General features: G+C 46.8%; 1 protein-coding gene across 2 annotated transcripts in view; it reads right to left on the bottom strand.

The window, feature by feature from the left end:
- Positions 1 to 20,087, bottom strand: part of FGD4 (FYVE, RhoGEF and PH domain containing 4) — a 163,208-nt gene that overhangs the window by 141,409 nt on the left and 1,712 nt on the right. The gene's annotated exons all lie outside the window — the stretch shown is intronic.

Genomic DNA, 20,087 nt, shown 5'->3' on the forward strand with positions numbered 1-20,087 from the left:
ACCTCCCCGGGCAGCCCATTCCAGTGTCCAATGACTCTCTCAGGGAAGAACTTTCTCCTCACCTCCAGCCTAAATCTCTCCTGGCATAGCTTGAGGCTGTGTCCTCTCGTTCTGGTGCTGGCCACCTGAGAGAAGAGAGCAACCTCCTCCTGGCCACAACCACTCCTCAGGTAGTTGTAGACAGCAATAAGGTCTCCCCTGAGCCTCCTCTTCTCCAGGCTAACCAATCCCAGCTCCCTCAGCCTCTCCTCGTAGGGCTGTGCTCAAGGCCTCTCCCCAGCCTCGTCGCCCTTCTCTGGACACGCTCAAGCATCTCAATGTCCCTCCTAAACTGGGGGGCCCAGAACTGAACACAGCACTCAAGGTGTGGTCTAACCAGTGCAGAGTACAGGGGCAGAATGACCTCCCTGCTCCTGCTGACCACACCATTGCTGATGCAAATGGAGGTCAAAGGAGGTTCTCCTTTCCCTCTACCCAACTACATCCACATCTGGAGTACTGGGTCCAGTTTTGGGCTCACCAGTTCAAGAGAGACAGGGAACTACTGGAGAATCCAACAGAGGGCTATAAAAATGATTAGGGGACTGAAGCATCTCTCTCCTGAGGAGACACTGACAGATCTGAGGCTCTCTAGGCTGGAGAAGACAAGACTGAGAGGAAATCTTACAAATAAAGGGCAGAGGTCAAGAGGATGGAGCCAGTCTCTTCAGCAGAGCCCAGAGATATGACAAGGGGCTATGGGCACAAACTAGGACACAGAAAGTTCCATCTAAGGATACAGGAAATATTCCTTTTCGATAAGGGTGACAGAATGTTAAAACAACTTGCCCAAAGAGGCTGTGGAGTCTCCTTCTATGAAGACTTTCAAAACCTGCCTGTACAATTTCCTGTGCAACCTGATTTAGGTGGACAAGACACCCGTGCTGTGCAAGCTGCTGCCTCCTGTGCTGGTGCCTCGAGGCTCTGCAGAAGGCAGCATCTGAGGCAGAAACTGTTTGGATCACAACATAAAAGTCAGCCAGAGAATGTGCTGCTCTGACTGCAAGGTAGTGATGAAAGCATAGCTGAACTAACCATTTGCAAATGGAAACATTATTCAACTCTAGACAGTATTTGAGGCTCTTGATACATTTCTAGATATGATTACTGTAGTAACAGACAAATGTAAGTCACTGCTGAGTTATCATAAAGATTATGATGAAGTTAAGCAATGAAAATGGATGTGAAATTCTGACTCCTGGAAACTTGCTTACCTATCTTACAATATGAGATATGCATTAACTATTACCTTCAACATACAAAACTGACTTCCTACCAAAATTCAGTGTGGTATGTAAAAGAAAACCTAGCCTTGTCTTGAGTTTTCATTTGCAATGCTGTGGAAACTTTTGTGAGAGAAAGGATTTGAATAATCTTACTTGGTTATATTTGAGTATCATGCTAGTTTGAAGCTAGCTGGAATATTTTGGTGAGAAGAATTACATTATAGGCTGTGAAAAGCAAACAATGGTGATGGCTACTTCACCCACAGACTCGCTGAGATGTACAAAACCAAGAACATAAATATAGATAAGAGTGTTGCTCTCTGGCCTTGGCTGCATGCACTTCTCTCCCTAACCTGCTGTCTAATCCATCTGCTTCCTAATCCCCCTGGCTGATTCTCCAAACTCACCTTGAATGTAAGGCAAAGTCTGGGATAAGGTAGAGGGGTAGAAAGGAGGTGGAAGGGTGGTTGGGAGCCCCTCCTGGGGACTCTGTTTTCTGGGAGGGCTGTTGTGTGTCTGTATTACCTTTTTAAACTTGTCTATTTCTGTCTACAGCTGTACAAATTGTAACTATCTGCTTGTATATTGTGCTAAGCTGTAAATACAAAGCTTCATTCTAACTTCCAGCTCAGCTGAGCCTCATCTGGGTGATTTCTTAAGGGGGTGTGGGTAACACCCAAACCCTCACAAGTATTTATTGTGTCATGACACATAAACTGGAAGAGTTGAGTTAAACTGCTGTGCCCCAGAGCCATTCCCTATGCAGACACTTCAGCAGCATTACCAATCCAGTCTTACACATTTTGCCATTATGGCAGTTCTTTCCTTTTTGTAGAGGCTCTGTAAATATCCTTTCATAAAACCAGAGTAGAACTCATGAATTATAGAGAATAAGAGTCTAAACTATTGGTATCAAGCAAGTTATGGAACACTGTGAAGGCCTTCTGGTGGCTTGTGTAAGAGGATGTCAAATACCACATGCTATTTCAGGTAAATGCTGAATGAGTGCGCTTTGATTGTGGCAGAAAAGAAGTGACCAGTAAGGGTTTAACAGATGCTTTACCATCTTCCCCTCCCCACAAAGTTAAACAGTAATGTTTAACCTGAGATGCTTGAGATACCCCACAGAATTCTATTCAGTTTTCTAAAAGATTTGTTGATTAAAATATTTACATAATAAGGCATGTACCAAGGAAATACTGAATACTGTTTCTTCCTTTTCCATTTAGTTTCCTTACTTTTTATTACTTATTAATACTTATTACTTTGTTACTTTTTTTTAATTACATTCCCAATTCAGCGTTTTCTGTAAGTTATGAGGTACAAAAAATTGATTATTATTAGTAACAATTTCAACAGAACAAGGGGACACAGTCTCAAGTTGGGTTGTTTAGCCTGGAGAAGAGGAGGCTCAGGGATGACCTCATTGCTGTCTGCAACTACCTGAAGGGAGGCTGTAGCCAGGTGGGGTAGGTCTCTTTTCCCAGGCAACCAGCAACAGAACAAGGGGACACAGTCTCAAGTTGTGCCAGGGGAGGTCTAGGTTGGATGTTAGGAGGAAGTTGTTGGCAGAGAGAGTGATTTGCATTGGAATGGGCTGCCCAGGGAGGTGGTGGAGTTGCTGTCCCTGGAGGTGTTCAAACAAAGCCTGGATGAGGCACTTAGTGCCATGGTCTAGTTGACTGGATAGGGCTGGATGCTAAGTTGGACTGGATGATCTTGGAGGTCTCTTCCAACCTGGTTGGTTCTATGATTCTATGAATAACATGGAATATCTCATGCATTTTGAAGATGTGACTGAGGAGTGCTTTCCTGACCAACTTGGTTGGTTCTATGATTCTAATTAAGATTAAATTTAATTAGGATCCAGTCCCACCCAACTGCTGAATAACTAAGACAATGTTCACAGAGCTAAGATACACATGCTACATGCCACATCATCCAGTGATCCAATATTACTTGTATTTTAAAGTGGTAATCCTGCTTTTCTGTTGCAGTTCAACTGCATTTTCTGAAAACAACCCAAAAAATCCCCATTTAAAACTAGTTAGCTACAAAGTTGTATTGGTCACACGAGAAAGGCAGAAATGATGCTTTTAAAAGCTCCCAGTTGTTAAACCTGGGAAGCAGTGATTTTCCACAGTTAGGATGGACAGACACTTGTTTAAACCATACCAAAATTCTTGGAAGAGGCAACTCATTTGGGTTTTGTAGGTACTAATGAGGAAATTAAAAGAACTTCAATGTGACTATTGTTCTTATTTCTATTGCAAAAAGCTTTTAATATATCCAGTGCAGAGAAAATACAGAAGAGCAACACTTAAAAGGACAATTCCCTCAAATGAAGTTGACCAGCAAGGGTAGTCCATGCCAGTCTGATCTCCTGCTGGCTATACACAGCAGTTAGGATGTGCTTTTTTCTCCTACTTTGGACACATCAGAAGTGTTTTTCTGCAGATATATTCTGTGCTTGATACAGGACAGGGAAACAATACATGGAAGTTTAGAAACAGATTATGTGCACAGCCAACCAGTTGTTTTGTTGTTTCCTTTCACCCTTCTGTTCAATCTAACCAGAAAAGCCACCACAGAAGTCTAAAGTAAATACCTCCTGCTGTCTGACCTTACCTGGCAGTTTTTAAACAGTATGTAAACAGTCACCTCAAGCATTAACATGTCCTTCATTTGTAAGCTTGGTCAGTGAGTCTGTCTGCTGGATCAGATTATAAAATAATAAAGAACACAGCCTACTGCATTATTATGAAGAACTTAAGAGAGCGTGAAAGTGATTACAGAGCAACAGTCAGGTCAGATCACCAGAATGTGATGAAAGTCAACAAACATCTACATCATCACCATCAGTAAGTTTGCAGATGACACCAAGTTGGGCGCAGGTGTCGATCTGTTGGAGGGTAGGAGAGCCCTGCAGCAGGAGCCAGACAGGCTGGATGGGTGGGCAGAGGCCAATGGGATGAGATTTAACAAGGCCAAGTGCAGGGTTCTGCACTTTGGCCACAACAACCCCAAGCAGCACTACAGGCTGGGGACAGAGTGGCTGGAGAGCAGCCAGGAAGAAAGGGACCTGGAGGTACTGGTGGAGAGTAGATGAAGATGAACCAGCAGTGTGCCCAGGAAAGTCAATGGCATCCTGGCTTGGATCAGGAGCAGTGTGGCCAGTAGGACAAGGGAGATTATTCTGCCCCTGGACTCAACGCTGGTCAGGCCACACCTTGAGTGCTGTGTCCAGGTCTGGGCTCATCAATTCAAGAGAGATGTTGAGGTGCTGGAAGGTGTCCAGAGAGGGGCAACAAAGCTGGTGAGGGGCCTGGAGCACAGCCCTGTGAGGAGAGGCTGAGGGAGCTGGGGGTGTGCAGCCTGCAGAAGAGGAGGCTCAGGGCAGACCTCATTGCTGCCTACAACTACCTGAAGGGAGGCCATAGCCAGGTGGGGGTTGGTCTCTTCTCCCAGGCAAGCAGCAACAGAACAAGGGGACACAGTCTCAAGTTGTGCCAGGGGAGGTCTAGGCTGGATGTTAGGAGGAAGCTGTTGGCAGAGAGAGTGATTGGCATTGGAATGGGCTGCCCAGGGAGGTGGTGGAGTCACCAACCCTGGAGGTGTTGAAGCAAAGCCTGGCTGAGGCACTTAGTGCCATGGTCTGGTTGACTGGCTAGGGCTGGGTGCTAGGTTGGCCTGGATGATCTTGGAGGTCTCTTCCAACCTGTTTGATTCTATGATTAAAAATCACTATTTCCTAAAATGGACAACTATTTTTATTAGTAAATATATGCAACTTGCTTTCAAATTTAAAATGCATCTTAACAAAAGTCACACTTCTATATTTAGAATAAAGTAAGTTGAAACCTGTAAGTCAGCTGCATTATCATCTTTGGTGCAAGACAGGAATAAATCGCAGGACTTCACATTTTGCATTACAGTTCCACCACATTTTTCCCTCTTTCTGGGCTGTTTAACTTACCTTAAATGAACATCTGTGATAGCTTAACATCTAACAGTATTTCATTGTCTTGCCCTACCTTCTACTCAGCATCTGTTGCCTCCAGTTTTAATTTATTTTATGCTTCATTTCACAGAGTTTCAGAGTAATCAGAAGTGTCAAATTGCTCTGAAACTTATTAAAAATAAACCTTTGCATGCATGGCCTTGCAAACCACTACAGCAGTTCAATTTTTCCTCCTCTTCCATTTAAACTCATTTATCTTCTGATACCACCTCTGTGTAATTTTGCACTGGAAAGAAATTTCTGATTTTGACTTGGGTCATCAACATTTCAGAGGTCCATCAACCCTTCCCTACATTAATTCCAAAACTCACTTCTCCAACTAAAGGCACTTCTGTTAAAATGCTACTTCCAAGGCAGCTTGTTAAAGAAAGTGTTAATATTTTCTTTTTTAATTTTCTTCTTTGACTGGTTTGTGTTATTGGTGAAATTACTGCTCTGGGGTGTCCTCTCTAATTCTCTCTCTGTGGGAGCCCCAAGTTGGTATCATAGTATATCATAGGATCAACCAGGTTGGAAGAGACCTCCAAGATCATCCAGCCCAATCTAGCACCCAGCCCTGGCCAATCAACCAGACCATGGCACTAAGTGCCTCATCCAGGCTTTGCTTCAACACCTCCAGGAACGGCGACTCCACCACCTCCCTGGGCAGCCCATTCCAATGCCAATCACTCTCTCTGCCAACAGCTTCCTCCTAACATTCAGCCTAGAGCTCCCCAGGCACAACTTGAGACTGTGTCCCCTTGTTCTGTTGCTAGTTGTCTGGGAGAAGAGACCAACTCTCACCTGGCTATAACCTTCCTTCAGGTAGTTGTAGACAGCAATGAGCTCTGCCCTGAGCCTCCTCTTCTCCAAGCTGCACACCCCCAGCTCCCTTAGCCTCTCCTCATAGGGTTTGTGTTCCAGGCCCCTCACCAGCTTTGTCACCCTTCTCTGGACATGTTCCAGCACCTCAACATCTCTTGAATTGAGGAGCCCAGAACTGGACACCACACTCAATGTGTGGCCTGACCAGTGTTGAGTACAGACAAGGTATTTTGCCAACCTTTGGATTCCTAAGGGAACACAGTGGTAACAGAATGCTGTATCACTAGAATGAGTGAGAGACAGGCACAAAAAACCATCTGCTAGAGTGAGAGAGTCCAAAAGGCAGTAGGTCGTGGGAAGAGAAGTAGAGCATGTAAGCATCTCCCAATAAATAGGTGCTTCCTTCACAGATCAGGATCTCTGGCCTGTCTGCAGCAAGCAGCCACTTCTCCATGACCTTGCATTAGTTTGTAATTCATGGATCACCCTGGGACCTGGCTGGACCTGAGATAGCAGAGCTCACAGATCGAACCCACATCTCTCCCCTCATCCAAAGTACAGGAGCTTGTTGATAGCAGCCTGAACATATCAAGCTGTCAACAGCTATGCGTTTGATGTGTTTCGACCACCAAGAGCTGGAGGCAGAGCTTATTCATAGACTTGACATGAGGGAAGGGATCATTCTGATCACTGAAGTGTAACTGCTCATCCTGGTTAGCCTTATATTGAGGAGAGATATACAATACCCCACATGGCAACAAAAAGCCTTCCCCTCCCATAGAAAAAGGTGTCTCAGCTACAAGATTCACAGGCAGTCATTTGATTTAAACACTGAATTTACAGTAATGTTCACAGAATCAACCAGGTTGGAAGAGACTTCCAAGATCATCCAGTCCAACCTAGCACCCAGCCCTAGCCAGTCAACCAGACCATGGCACTAAGTGCCTCATCCAGGCTTTGCTTCAACACCTCAAGGGACAGCAACTCCACCACCTCCCTGGGCAGCTCATTCCAATGCCAATCACTCTCTCTGCCAACAACTTCCTCCTCACATCCAGCCTAGACCTCCCCTGGCACAACTTGAGTCTGGGTCCCCTTTTTCTACAGGGAGAAGAGACCAACCCCCACATGGCTACAGCCTCCCTTCAGGTAGTTGTAGACAGCAATGAGGTCACCCCTGAGCCTCCTCTTCTGCAGGCTGCACACCCCCAGCTCCCTCAGCCTCTCCTCATAGGGTTTGTGTTCCAGGCCCCTCACCAGTTTTGTTGCCCTTCTCTGGACACATTCCAGCACCTCAACATCTCTTTCAAATTGAGTGGCCCAGAACTGGACACAGTACTCAGTTTTGAAGACTATCCTCTTAGTTTTATAGGGATTAGAGGGAAAAGCCCACAAGTAAGCAAATATTTTTCCTTTCTGTTAAACTTTCATCCTGGGAAGATAATTTGTGTTATACAGCATATGCATAACACTGCTTTAAGACATAACAATGCCAGATGTAGCAGCTGTAGTACCTTAGCACAGATTACTCTCTGCTCAAGACATACTGACAAACAATCCAGTTATGATCAGAAATTTTGACTGAAATACTGGGAGAGGAAACATCTCTTACCATGGTTTAAGAAGTGGGTGAAAAATTTGATAATTGTAGTATTAAGCAGACAACTATTGACAGACAAGGAACAAAAAAAATAGCCAAGGGCAAATCACAGCTTTTGAAATGCTTGTTATTTATGAACAATTTCCTGTCTCAATATTTGTGTTCTGCTGGTTGCCCCACAGTAACTTATCCTTAAGCAAGGTTTTCCTTCTCCAATCCAGAAATCTCCCAACTACATCTACTAATTTATCTGCCAAAGCAACTTGCTTCTGTGAGACCAGCTGGCTAAGCTGTCAGCCCATGGCTTGGATGGCAACACTCTGTGCTGGGTTAGGAACTGGCTGGAGGGCCAGACCCAGAGAGTGGTGGTGAATGGTGCCACATCCAGCTGGCAACTGTCACTAGTGGTGTCCCTCAGGGATCTGTGCTGGGCCCCATCCTCTTTAACATCTTCATAGATGATCTGGATGAGGGCATGGAGTCAGTCATCAGCAAGTGTGCAGATGACACCAAGCTGGGGGCAGATGTGGCTGGGTTGGAGGGCAGAAGGGCTCTGCAGCAGGACCTTGACCGCCTGGACAGATGGGCAGAGTCCAATGGGATGGGGTTCAATAGCTCCAAGTGCAGGGTGCTGCACTTTGGCCACAACAACCCCATGCAGAGATACAGGCTGGGGTCGCAGTGGCTGGAGAGCAGCCAGACAGAGAGGGATCTGGGGGTGCTGATTGATACCCGCCTGAACATGAGCCAGCAGTGTGCCCAGGTGGCCAAGAGAGCCAGTGGCATCCTGGCCTGCATGAGGAATGGTGTGGTCAGCAGGAGCAGGGAGGTCATTCTGCCCCTGTACTCTGCACTGGTTAGACCTCACCTTGAGTACTGTGTTCAGTTCTGGGCCCCCCAGTTTAGGAGGGACATTGAGATGCTTGAGCGTGTCCAGAGAAGGGCGACGAGGCTGGGGAGAGGCCTTGAGCACAGCCCTATGAGGAGAGGCTGAGGGAGCTGGGATTGGTTAGCCTGGAGAAGAGGAGGCTCAGGGGTGACCTTATTTCTGTCTACAACTACCTGAGGGGTGGTTGTGGCCAGGAGGAGGTTGCTCTCTTCTCTCAGGTGGCCAGCACCAGAACAAGAGGACACAGCCTCAGGCTACACCAGGGGAGATTTAGGCTGGAGGTGAGGAGAAAGTTCTTCACTGAGAGAGTCATTGGACACTGGAATGGGCTGCCCGGGGAGGTGGTGGAGTCGCCGTCCCTGGAGCTGTTCAAGACAAGGTTGGACGTGGCACTTGGTGCCATGGTCTAGCCTTGAGCTCTGTGGTAAAGGGTTGGACTTGATGATCTGTGAGGTCTCTTCCAACCCTGATGATACTGTGATAAGCAATCTTGTAAAGACCCAGGCCTCCAGTGACTAAGGAAAGCAGGAGGGAGATTAAGGAGAAGCAGAGATCCCCTGACATCAGCAATAAAGAAGGGTCTGCTTGACCAGAGATGAGAAAGACCCTGGAAGGAAGACTGTGTGGGATGTTCATCGCAATTAACCATTCCAGACCACAGGGGTTGCAATTGGGGTAGAGAATGGGGAAATACTTATGTTAATGAACTCCAAGAAATAACTGTAATAACCCTACCTCCTATTATGAATATGCCTGCTCTTGTGACATAAACTGTGGCTTGTGCCAGCATGGGGTGTGCAGGATTGCTGGAGCAACCCTGCCTGCACCCAGCACTGTAATAAAACATACCTGCTTCATAACCCTGCATGAGTTTTGGGGTTCATTTCGCAGGTCACTGCATGCACAAACTACTATTTTCTCAATTTCAGCTATGTCTGAAAGCATTTTGGAATGCTGTTTAATAGCACCTCTGCAGTTTTGCCCTCTCAGGGCAAAGTTTCTCCAGCAAGGAGTAAACTAACACTATTTTAATCAGATCCGTGTCAAATTGTAACTCTTACTTGAAAGCATTTGTGCCTTGCCACTAGCAAGTCAAGCAGTGAATGCAAATTCCAATCCAAGGAAATCATCAGCCAGATTACCAGCAAGTCAGTACTGCCAGACCAACAGTTATTGGGTTAAGCAGACAAGGGCATTATTAGGCAAGGACTAAGTAGACATTTGTGGTGAAAGGTCCAAATTATGCCTAGAATACATACCAAACACAGGCCCCAAACACCTGCCCCAATACCCACCTTGCTCCCCCCTTCCCACTGCTTCTTCCTGGGTGGAAGAAGCAGGGAAAGCAGCCAAAAGCTTTGGCGCCTCTCGGTCTATCTCAGACCCCATATCTGGCCTTGTTCTGCAGCTTGCTTTGTTTGTGATAAACAAAGGTCACGATCCTAGGCCTGTGCATCTGCCTTTTTTGGAGAAATGGCTCTAGGAGTGGTTTTATCTGCTGCTGTTGGTCAAAGACGCTTCAAACCTGTGGGAGAATTCTCCCGCAGCAGGATGAGAGCTGGTAAACATGAGAGCTTGTGCTGGGAGATGTCCTTGAGCATTGCTGGCTCAGGAAGCTAGGCTGTGGACAAGTGAGCAACCCATGCACACCTGCAGGGGGCTGGGCCTGACACAGCTACAGGGGGCTGAGCCTGCCAGCCCCCTGGGGTGGAAACCACAGGTTGTTGGCACAGGGTAACCTATCTGCACCTTGCACATGGCTCTGGGCCAGTCTGTACTGTCCACTTGTGCCAGCCCCAAACTGATTGTATACAACTCCTCTGAGCACTATATAAGAAGCTTCGCTACCCTAATAAGGTTGTACTGATGCACAGAATCATAGAATCAACCAGGCTGGAAGAGACCTCCAAGATCACCCAGTCCAACCTAGCACCCAGCCCTATCCAATCAACCAGACCATGGCACTAAGTGCCTCATCCAGGCTTTTCTTGAAGACCCCCAGGGACGGTGCCTCCACCACCTCCCTGGGCAGCCCATTCCAATGGGAAATCACTCTCTCTGTGAAGAACTTCTTCCCAATATCCAGCCTATACCTACCCTGGCACAACTTGAGACTGTGTCCCCTTGTCCTATTGCTGGTTACCTGGGAGCACAGAAGCTGCTGAGTCGACTCCTCAGTACCCCGATCTCGCTCCTCATCCAGCCTCCGGTCTCCGACACAATCCCTAGCAAACTGCTTGTTTGCTGCTGCTGCTTTTGTTTCGTTGCTACCTCTTTCCTTAAGCACCTGTGTGTGCCACCACACTTTGCGTGGCACATAACTGGGGACTTGCCTACGACGGCAGCCCTGACCCTGCCCGATCGAGCCAGAATAGAGGTAACGACCCAGCAACGAATTGCAACATCAGGACTTGCCAGCTCGCCGTGCCCAGCCCAAGGGCTGACTCCTTGCTATACACAGCACTCAATCGCACTGCTCCAGCCCACAGACCTGGACCCTGCTTTGCCCAGGTGGCTGCTGACCACCTGTGAGAAATATATATTTGAGCCGATCAATTCGTGGCAAGAGGCCACAGACAGGGAGGAAGGGGGGGGTTGAATGGAGCTGCACTCCTCCCTGCACAACCATCACAAAAGCATGCACTTGGCTTAAGGTAACAGCAATAAATAATTAGAAACTAGAAAGCTTGGTGGAGGAGGGAGGCAGGTGGAAGAAACAGCCTTTGTGTATGAGCAAACAGAGGACTAGTTTGGAGTTCACGGAAAGGACACTTGAGGAAGACCCCTTACTTCATCACTGAAGATCCCTTACTTCATCCCTGAAGACCACCAGAGGGACCACCGGATAAAAAGAGACATGCGTGGAAGAGACACCTCCCATTCTTAGAACTGATAAGGAAAACCAAATCTTTCCTTAGAATTAGTAATGAATATGCAATAGAATAGGGTATCAAAAGGGAAAACTGAAGGCAAAGGCTGTGCATTAGGGTAGAGCAGAGCCTCCCCACGCACCCAGGCCTGTACATTGCTTGATTCCTGCGACTCTATTAAAGCCTTAACTTGCATGAACGCCAGTTTGTGCCTGTTAGTTATGACACCACCCAATGACTTCCTGAGAGCCACAGAAGCCCTCTCGTGTCCTTGGGCCTTCTCCAGCGGTGTGCTCAGTCTGGACTGAGCAAGCAGCAAAGCCCCATGGCACCATCACCACCTGGCTTTCGCTATATGTATTTTCCCATTTATGCTTTTGGAGAGCAAATATTGAGACTCTTAACCAGTGAGTATCACAGTATCATCAGGGTTGGAAGAGACCTCACAGATCATCAAGTCCAACCCTTTACCACAGAGCTCAAGGCCAGACCATGGCACCAAGTGCCACGTCCAATCTTGCCTTGAACAGCTCCAGGGACGGCGACTCCACCACCTCCCCAGGCAGCCCATTCCAGTGTCCAATGACTCTCTCAGTGAAGAACTTTCTCCTCACCTCCAGCCTAAATTTCCCCTGGCACAGCCTGAGGCTGTGTCCTCTCGTTCTGGTGCTGGCCACCTGAGAGAAGAGAGCAACCTCCTCCTGGCCACAACCACCCCTCAGGTAGTTGTAGACAGCAATAAGTTCACCCCTGAGCCTCCACCTCTCCAGGCTAAACAATGCCAGCTCCCTCAGCCCCTCCTCATAGGGCTGTGCTCAAGGCCTCTCCCCAGCCTCGTTGCCCTTCTCTGGACACGCTCAAGCATCTCAATGTCCCTCCTAAACTGGGGGGCCCAGAACTGAACACAGGACTCAAGGTGTAGTCTAACCAGTGCAGAGTACAGGGGCAGAATGACTTCCCTGCTCCTGCTGACCACACCATTCCTGATGCAGGCCAGGATGCCACTGGCTCTCTTGGCCACCTGGGCACACTGCTGGCTCATGTTCAGGTGGGTATCAATCAGCACCCCCAGATCCCTCTCTGTCTGGCTGCTCTCCAGCCACTCCGACCCCAGCCTGTATCTCTGCATGGGGTTGTTATGGCCAAAGTGCAGCACCCTGCACTTGGAGCTATTGAATGCCATCCCCTTGGACTCTGCCCATCTGTCCAGGCGGTCAAGGTCCCGCTGCAGAGCCCTTCTGCCCTCCAACCCAGCCACATCTGCCCCCAGCTTAGTGTCATCTGCAAACTTGCTGATGACTGACTCCATGCCCTCATCCAGATCATCTATGAAGATGTTAAAGAGGATGGGGCCCAGCACTGATCCCTGAGGGACACCACTAGTGACAGCTGCCAGCTGGATGTGGCACCATTCACCACCACTCTCTGGGTCCGGCCCTCCAGCCAGTTCCTAACCCAGCATCCTAACTCAACTCTCTCTACTCAACTTTGTCAAAGTTTATGCTTCGCCTTTAAGCGGCAGTTTGTGTCGCAAGCCTCTCCAGTTACAAACGTTTGTGTTTTTTAAGTGTCTCCTAGATCGTTTAATTTGACTGTACAGATACAGTCTGCAAAACAGCTTTACCAACCACATCATAGAATCTCTGTGTGTTAATTGTAAATGACTTTAGGGAAATTTTCTTAGTATAATTAATAAATTAATACTTTTACATCGGCCTCATTACAATTGACTCCTAAGCCAGGTTCAGACCTCTCCTTAACATTTCAAGCCAACCCAAGACACACCTATGAGTGACTTCAGTCCTGGATAGTCTATGAACCAAACAGTACCTCCCACTTGTTTTAAAGGGATTATTTTGATCCTAAATATTTGGAACAGAAACAAGGGAAGAAAGAAATAAGAAAACAGTAGGATTACACTCAGGAAGCTAAGTTCCATTTCCTGGCACTTTTACACAACAGATTTGCTTCAGGAGAAGGCACGAGGGATTAATTTGGTCCACAGAAACAGGAAGCTCTCTAATAACAAACAGGAAAATATATTTTCATGCTACTTCTGCAGAAAGCATTTTTTAATAGTTGATTTTCCCTCATTTCTGAAAGGAGAGGAATATTTACAGTATCACAGTATCATCAGGGTTGGAAGAGACCTCACAGATCATCAAGTCCAACCCTTTACCACAGAGCTCAAGGCCAGACCATGGCACCAAGTGCCACGTCCAATCCTGCCTTGAACAGCTCCAGGGACGGCGACTCCACCACCTCCCCGGGCAGCCCATTCCAGTGTCCAATGACTCTCTCAGGGAAGAACTTTCTCCTCACCTCCAGCCTAAATCTCCCCTGGTGCAGCCTGAGGCTGTGTCCTCTTGTTCTGGTGCTGGCCACCTGAGAGAAGAGAGCAACCTCCTCCTGGCCACAACCACCCCTCAGGTAGTTGTAGACAGCAATAAGGTCTCCCCTGAGCCTCCTCTTCTCCAGGCTAACCAATCCCAGCTCCCTCAGCCTCTCCTCGTAGGGCTGTGCTCAAGGCCTCTCCCCAGCCTTGTCGCCCTTCTCTGGACACGCTCAAGCATCTCAATGTCCCTCCTAAACTGGGGGGCCCAGAACTGAACACAGCACTCAAGGTGTGGTCTAACCAGTGCAGAGTACAGGGGCAGAATGACCTCCCTGCTCCTGCTGACCACACCATTCCTGATGCAGGCCAGGATGCCACTGGCTGTCTTGGCCACCTGGGCACACTGCTGGCTCATGTTCAGGCGGGTATCAATCAGTACCCCCAGATCCCTCTCTTAGAAGCAGTTTCTTATATATTCAACCTTTCACACAGCTTTTTTAAGCATCATCTCAACTTGATTGGTGCCATGGTCTAGTTGACTGGATAGGGCTGGGGATAGGTTGGACTGGATGATCTTGGAGGTCTCTTCCAACCTGGTTGATTCTGTGATTAAATCTCAACTTCAGAAAAATTGTGACTCCTGCATTCCCAAAAAGGCATGTAAAGGAACCAGCTGTCTTTTGCAGTGGTCTCTAATGAGTCTATAGATTCCACCCAAGACTCAGATTAGCCCTAATAATCATAGAGGTTTTCCCTGCCTGCACTGTGTAGCAATCAGATTTTCAATCACTGCAGACCAACCAACAAAACGCAGCTGAGAACAAAAAGCCAGCAGCAAGGAGATAGTTCCATGGGGCTTGGATTGCTGATGGAACTCTGTCAGGCTTGGCTTTGCTTCCAAACAGGAACAATTCTTCTGTGGCTGTGTGCTGCCATTTGTCTAAGGAGAGCAGGGGGGATGGTGACATGGAGCTGCAGAGAGCAGCGGAGCTGTCAGATGCAGTGGCGCACAGCCCTGTGAGGAGAGGCTGAAGGAGCTGGGGGTGATCAGACCGGAGAAGAGGAGGCTCAGGAAAGATCTCATTGCTGCCTACAACTATCTGAAGGGAGGTTGTAGCCAGGTGGGGTTGGTCTCTTCTCCCAGGCCCCCAGTGATAGAAGAAGGGGCCACAACCTCAAGCTGCACCAGGGCAGGTTTAGGCTGGGTATTAGGAAGAAGTTCTTAACAGCAAAATTGATTGGCATTGGAATGGGCTGCCTGGGGAAGTGGTGGAGTCACCATTCCTGTAGGTGTTTAAAAGTAGACTGGATGAGGCACTTGGTGCTGAGGTTTAGTTAATTAGAAAGTGTTAGGTGATAGGTTGGACTCAATGATCTCAAAGGTCTTTTCCAACCTGGTTAATTCTGTGATTCTGTGAGAATGAGGGTCCAAAGTTACCACATTTACAAGAAAAACCAAACCAAACCAAACCCCACAACAGTACAGAAAACTATCAGGCAGGGCACAGTTGCCTTTCTAACTTAATAAACCCCTGAACAGCAAACACTTGTTTCTCATAGACTAGGGCAACATGCTATTGGACTCTCATTTATTTATCATCTGCAAGATGGAAATGCAAAAAGACTGATTTTTTGCTAATATAATTTAATAAAATCATGTATTTTTAGCAGATAGAGGTACAACAGTAGCAGCAGGGAACTATTTTTTTCTCCTGTCAGTATGTGCAGATACCTTGCTGCAGTGAATGCTGTCTTGAATGCAAATGACCTCAGCTCCCTAAGAGGAACACTGCAATGTGTGAGACTGCCAATATACAGTACAATGCCAGCAGATATATATTTAGGGGAAAAGGCAATGAAGAAAACAGACCAGAAAGGGTGTACATTTGCACTTAGAATCATAGAATGAGTCAGGGTTGGAAGGGACCACAAGGATCATCCAGTTCCAATCCCCCTGCCATGGGCAGGGACACCCTACCCTAGAGCAGGCTGCCCAGAGCCTCATCCAGCCTGGCCTTAAACACCTCCAGCCATGGGGCCTCAACCACCTCCCGGGGCAACCCATTCCAGCCTCTCACCACTCTCATGCTGAATAACTTCTTTCTGACTTCCAGTCTGAATCTCCCCACCTCCAGTTTTGCTCCATTCCCCCCAGTTCTGTCACTTCCTGAGGGCCTAAAAAGTCCCTCCCCAGCTTTTTTGTAGGCCCCCTTCAGATACTGAAATGCCACAAGAAAGTGACCTCAGGACCTCCTATTCTACAAGCTGAACAGCCACAACTCTTTCAGTCTGTCCTCATAGCAGAGCTGCTCCAGCCCTCTGAGCATCCTCATGGCCGTTCTCTGGACTCACTCCAGCATCTCCACATCCCTCTTGTAATGGGGGCTCCAGAACTGGATGCAGTACTCCAGGTGGGGTCTCAGCAGAGTGGAGTAGAGGGGGAGAATCACTTCCCTCAACCTGCTGGTCACACTTCTAATGCAGCCTAGAGGGCCAACCATAACCTGGGCTGCAAGTGCACACTGCTGGCTCACGTTGAGCTTCTCACCCACCAGCATCCCCAAGTCCTTCTCCTCAGGACTGCTCTCCAGCCAGCCCCTGCCCAGCCTGGATTTGCGCTTGGCATTGCCTCGACCCAAGTGTAGGACCTTGCAGTTGGTCTTGTTGAACCTCATTGGGTTGGCTTGTGCCCACCTCTCCAGCCTGTCCATGTCTCTCTGGATGACATCCCTTCCCTCCAGCCTGTCTGCTGCACCACACAGCTTAGTGTCATCAGCAAACCTTCTGAGGGTGCACCAAGTGCCGCTGTCCATGGCACCGTGTTCACTTAAGTGAGCAAAGCCAAGGAAACAGTACAAGGTTTGAAGGCCACAGAAGTTAACCTCTTCTACATACAGTGAGCATTGAGACAACAGTACTGATGACACTAAAAAGAAATGCCTTGCTATGAAAGCAAGTTACTGTGTCTTTACTTCTTGAACTATGTCTTCACAGATAAATCAAGTTGGTTAAGTGGAGATACTTAAGCTATTTTAATCCTCTGCAGAATCAAAGTAATACTTGCACCTTGCAGAAAGCAGGGCTTGTGAAAGGTGCTGAACAAGCAAGCAGTAGCCTCCACATGCTCCTCGGCAGATAGCTAATTTTCAATTAACATGCATACATGCATTTGAGGGAAAGGTTTGCTTCAGTTAGTATCAACACTGAATTCTAATTTAGTAGAAAAAAAAAGCCACCAAATCCACAGTACTTACTGCCTTCAAAACTAGGTTATTAATCATACTAATCCACTGAATGCTTTTCTCTCAGCTGTCTCCAGAAACCAGCCTTGACATTTCCCAGCTATTTCAAAGCACCTCTGTAGATTCAAGTATTCTTTTATCCAAACCTTTAAATTAACATCAGCTTCTAATTTTTGCTTTGTCCTGCAAGTAGTTAAACACACCAAACTTTTTCAAACCCAAACATTAACAAAATTCAGTAGCAATTTTTGCACATGACAATGAACCTGAATTACTTAGACTATAGGAAGTAGAAGAGAGATATTTTTTTTTTCCTGTTAGAAGACACTTAGACAGAAATGTACAAAAAAAGACTGATGCTGTAACAGAAAATAATCACAGTATCACAGTATCAACAAGGTTGGAAGAGACCGCACAGATCAGCAAGTCCAACCCTTTACCACAGAGCTCAAGGCCAGACCATGGCACCAAGTGCCACATCCAATCCTGCCTTGAACAGCTCCAGGGACGGCGACTCCACCACCTCCCCGGGCAGCCCATTCCAGTGTCCAATGACTCTCTCAGTGAAGAACTTTCTCCTCACCTCCACCCTAAATTTCCCCTGGCATAGCTTGAGGCTGTGTCCTCTCATTCTGGTGCTGGCCACCTGAGAGAAGAGAGCAACCTCCCCCTGGCCACAACCACCCCTCAGTAGCCTAATACTGCATTGGCAATGGTTTCAAGCAACACCAAGAATGGAGACGCTCTCAGATCTTCTGTTTTCCAGCATAGAAAACTTGTGAAGTTTCCTACTTCCCCAGGCCAACACCAAATGCTGTGAGGAAACTATTGAGTGTACAGGTCTTATACAGTCTTTGCACTTTTTAACACACACTTTACTAGTCTGAGAAATGTTCTGGAATGTCTGCCATATACATAATTCAATTTTCCTAATGCATTTACAACCAAATATAGCTCATGCAATACAACCAGTTTCTCCAGCTGCATTCGAGATACAGATCTGAGATAAGTGCCAGAGACCTGTCCCCAAGCAGTAACATAAGCAATTGGCATTTCACAACACTTGGCAATGAGGATTGCAGATGTGTAGGCTACGTTAACTCCTCCTTACCCCTAAAGGTTGTCAAGCAGGTTAAAGGCATACTCCTGCTTTAGAAACCCCTTTAGAATTAAATTAGCACTTTGTAAACCAGCAAACTGAAGCACCTGAAACATCTGACTTTTATTTAAAAAGCAGAGAACACACCCAGCTTTGTCACACCTGAGGGATCAAAGTTCATACTTGCAGCATGAAGGCAATTTGATCACCTTTTGTCAGCACTAGAAGGAAGTGCAGTTGCTTTCTGACTACCAAGAACAGAGAGGAGCTACAAAGCTACCCTAGGATTATAAAATGGAAGAGTCACCTCTGCCAACAGAACCATGAAATTACTATGGTTGAAAAAGACCTTTAAGATCACCAAGACCAATCCTTGTCTAACTCTATCACTATGCCACTCTACACCATATCCTTGAGCACCATATTTATACAGCTTTTGAATACATTCAGAGGTAGTGATTCAACCACTCCCCTGAGCAGGCTGTTCCAGTCTTAGATAACCTTTTTACTAAGGAAACTTTTCCTAATTTCAAACTTAAACCTCCTCTGGTGTAACTTGATGCCATTTCCTCTTGTCCTATCGGTTGTAACTTGTGAGAAAAAAAACAACACTCACTTCTCTACAACCTCCTTTCAGGTAGTTGTAGAGAGAAATAAAGTCACCCCTCTCAGCTGCCTTTTCTTCAGACTAAACAAGCTCAGCTCCCTCAGCCACTTCTCACAAGACTTGCTTCCAGACCCTTCCCCAGCTTTGTTGCCCTTCTCTGGAGCCATTCCAGCAGCTGAATAGTCTCTCTTGTACAGTGGCATCCAGGAAACTAGAAACGGTTCATTCGCAGACAGCTATCAACACCGTCAGGTCCCTTTCTGCCAAGCAGCTTTCCAGTCAGCCCCAAACCTGCAGTGGTTGCTGCAGCCTAAGCACAGCCCCTGGCCTTGCTGAAGCCCACATGAGAGCAGATAAAGAGCCAAAGCCCCACTAAAGAAGATGAATTGTATACACAAGGTTTCTTCATCTCCTTTTCAACGAAAAATGGATTACGAATGATAAAAAGGAATAATTATGTATCTACACAAGGAAAGCCAAAAATCACCACTAATTCTCCCTTTTATTTTCCACATCTTTAGGATGAATTACTTGTTTGGGTATTTTTTTTTCCCCTTTGTTGTTTGTGTTTTTCATACTGCAAGTGTATTTAACAAACATGATGCAAGGAAGCACTATGAATTTGGCTTTTGCAGTGCAGGCACATTTCATAAGCAGCACATTGTTCTTGTTCTAGCCCCTGCAACCTTTCTGCCATCCAAAAGCCACAAGAAGAATGCTCACACTGAACAGCTATGCACTGCATATACGTTTTACTGAGAAGGTCACCCAGCGGATTTGGTGTGTGCACAGATCAAAAAAGCAACAAGAAAAGACTGTATGAAACTGTTACCCAGGGGTGTAAAGTAACAGCAAGCAATTGCAGAAGCCTAATGAAACTTAAGCAGAAGCTAACAGAAAACACAGGGTCCCTGTTGTAAGCTTACCTCTGTTAGAGGAGAATGAAATCCATTAATTCTACATACTACAAGTAACAGCTGCCTCTTTCTCCTTCCTGAAATAAACAAGCAAGTAAAACCTCAGGAAAAAATAAAACCTACCACTAACAAAAAACTGTAAGTTCCTGTTCTTGTCCAAAGCCATTACACATTAAAGGTAAAATAAAGCCAACTATGAACATTGTTGCAATAACCTGTGTTCATCTGTGCATATTCCTGCAAAATTCAGGAGGCCTCTTGCCCAGGAACTCAGGGAAAGTCAGTCCCCAAGTGAAATATCCTGTATTTGACATGTCATCACTCCCATACTTGACATGTCATCACTCCCATACTTGACATGTCATCACTCCCAATGTTACAGTAAGCACGTGTCAGAGATTTGAAACTTTATTTCCACTTTGTGCTTCCACATCCCTA

Source organism: Pogoniulus pusillus, chromosome 15, assembly GCF_015220805.1.
Source record: "Pogoniulus pusillus isolate bPogPus1 chromosome 15, bPogPus1.pri, whole genome shotgun sequence".
Classification (NCBI taxonomy): Eukaryota; Metazoa; Chordata; class Aves; order Piciformes; family Lybiidae; genus Pogoniulus; species Pogoniulus pusillus.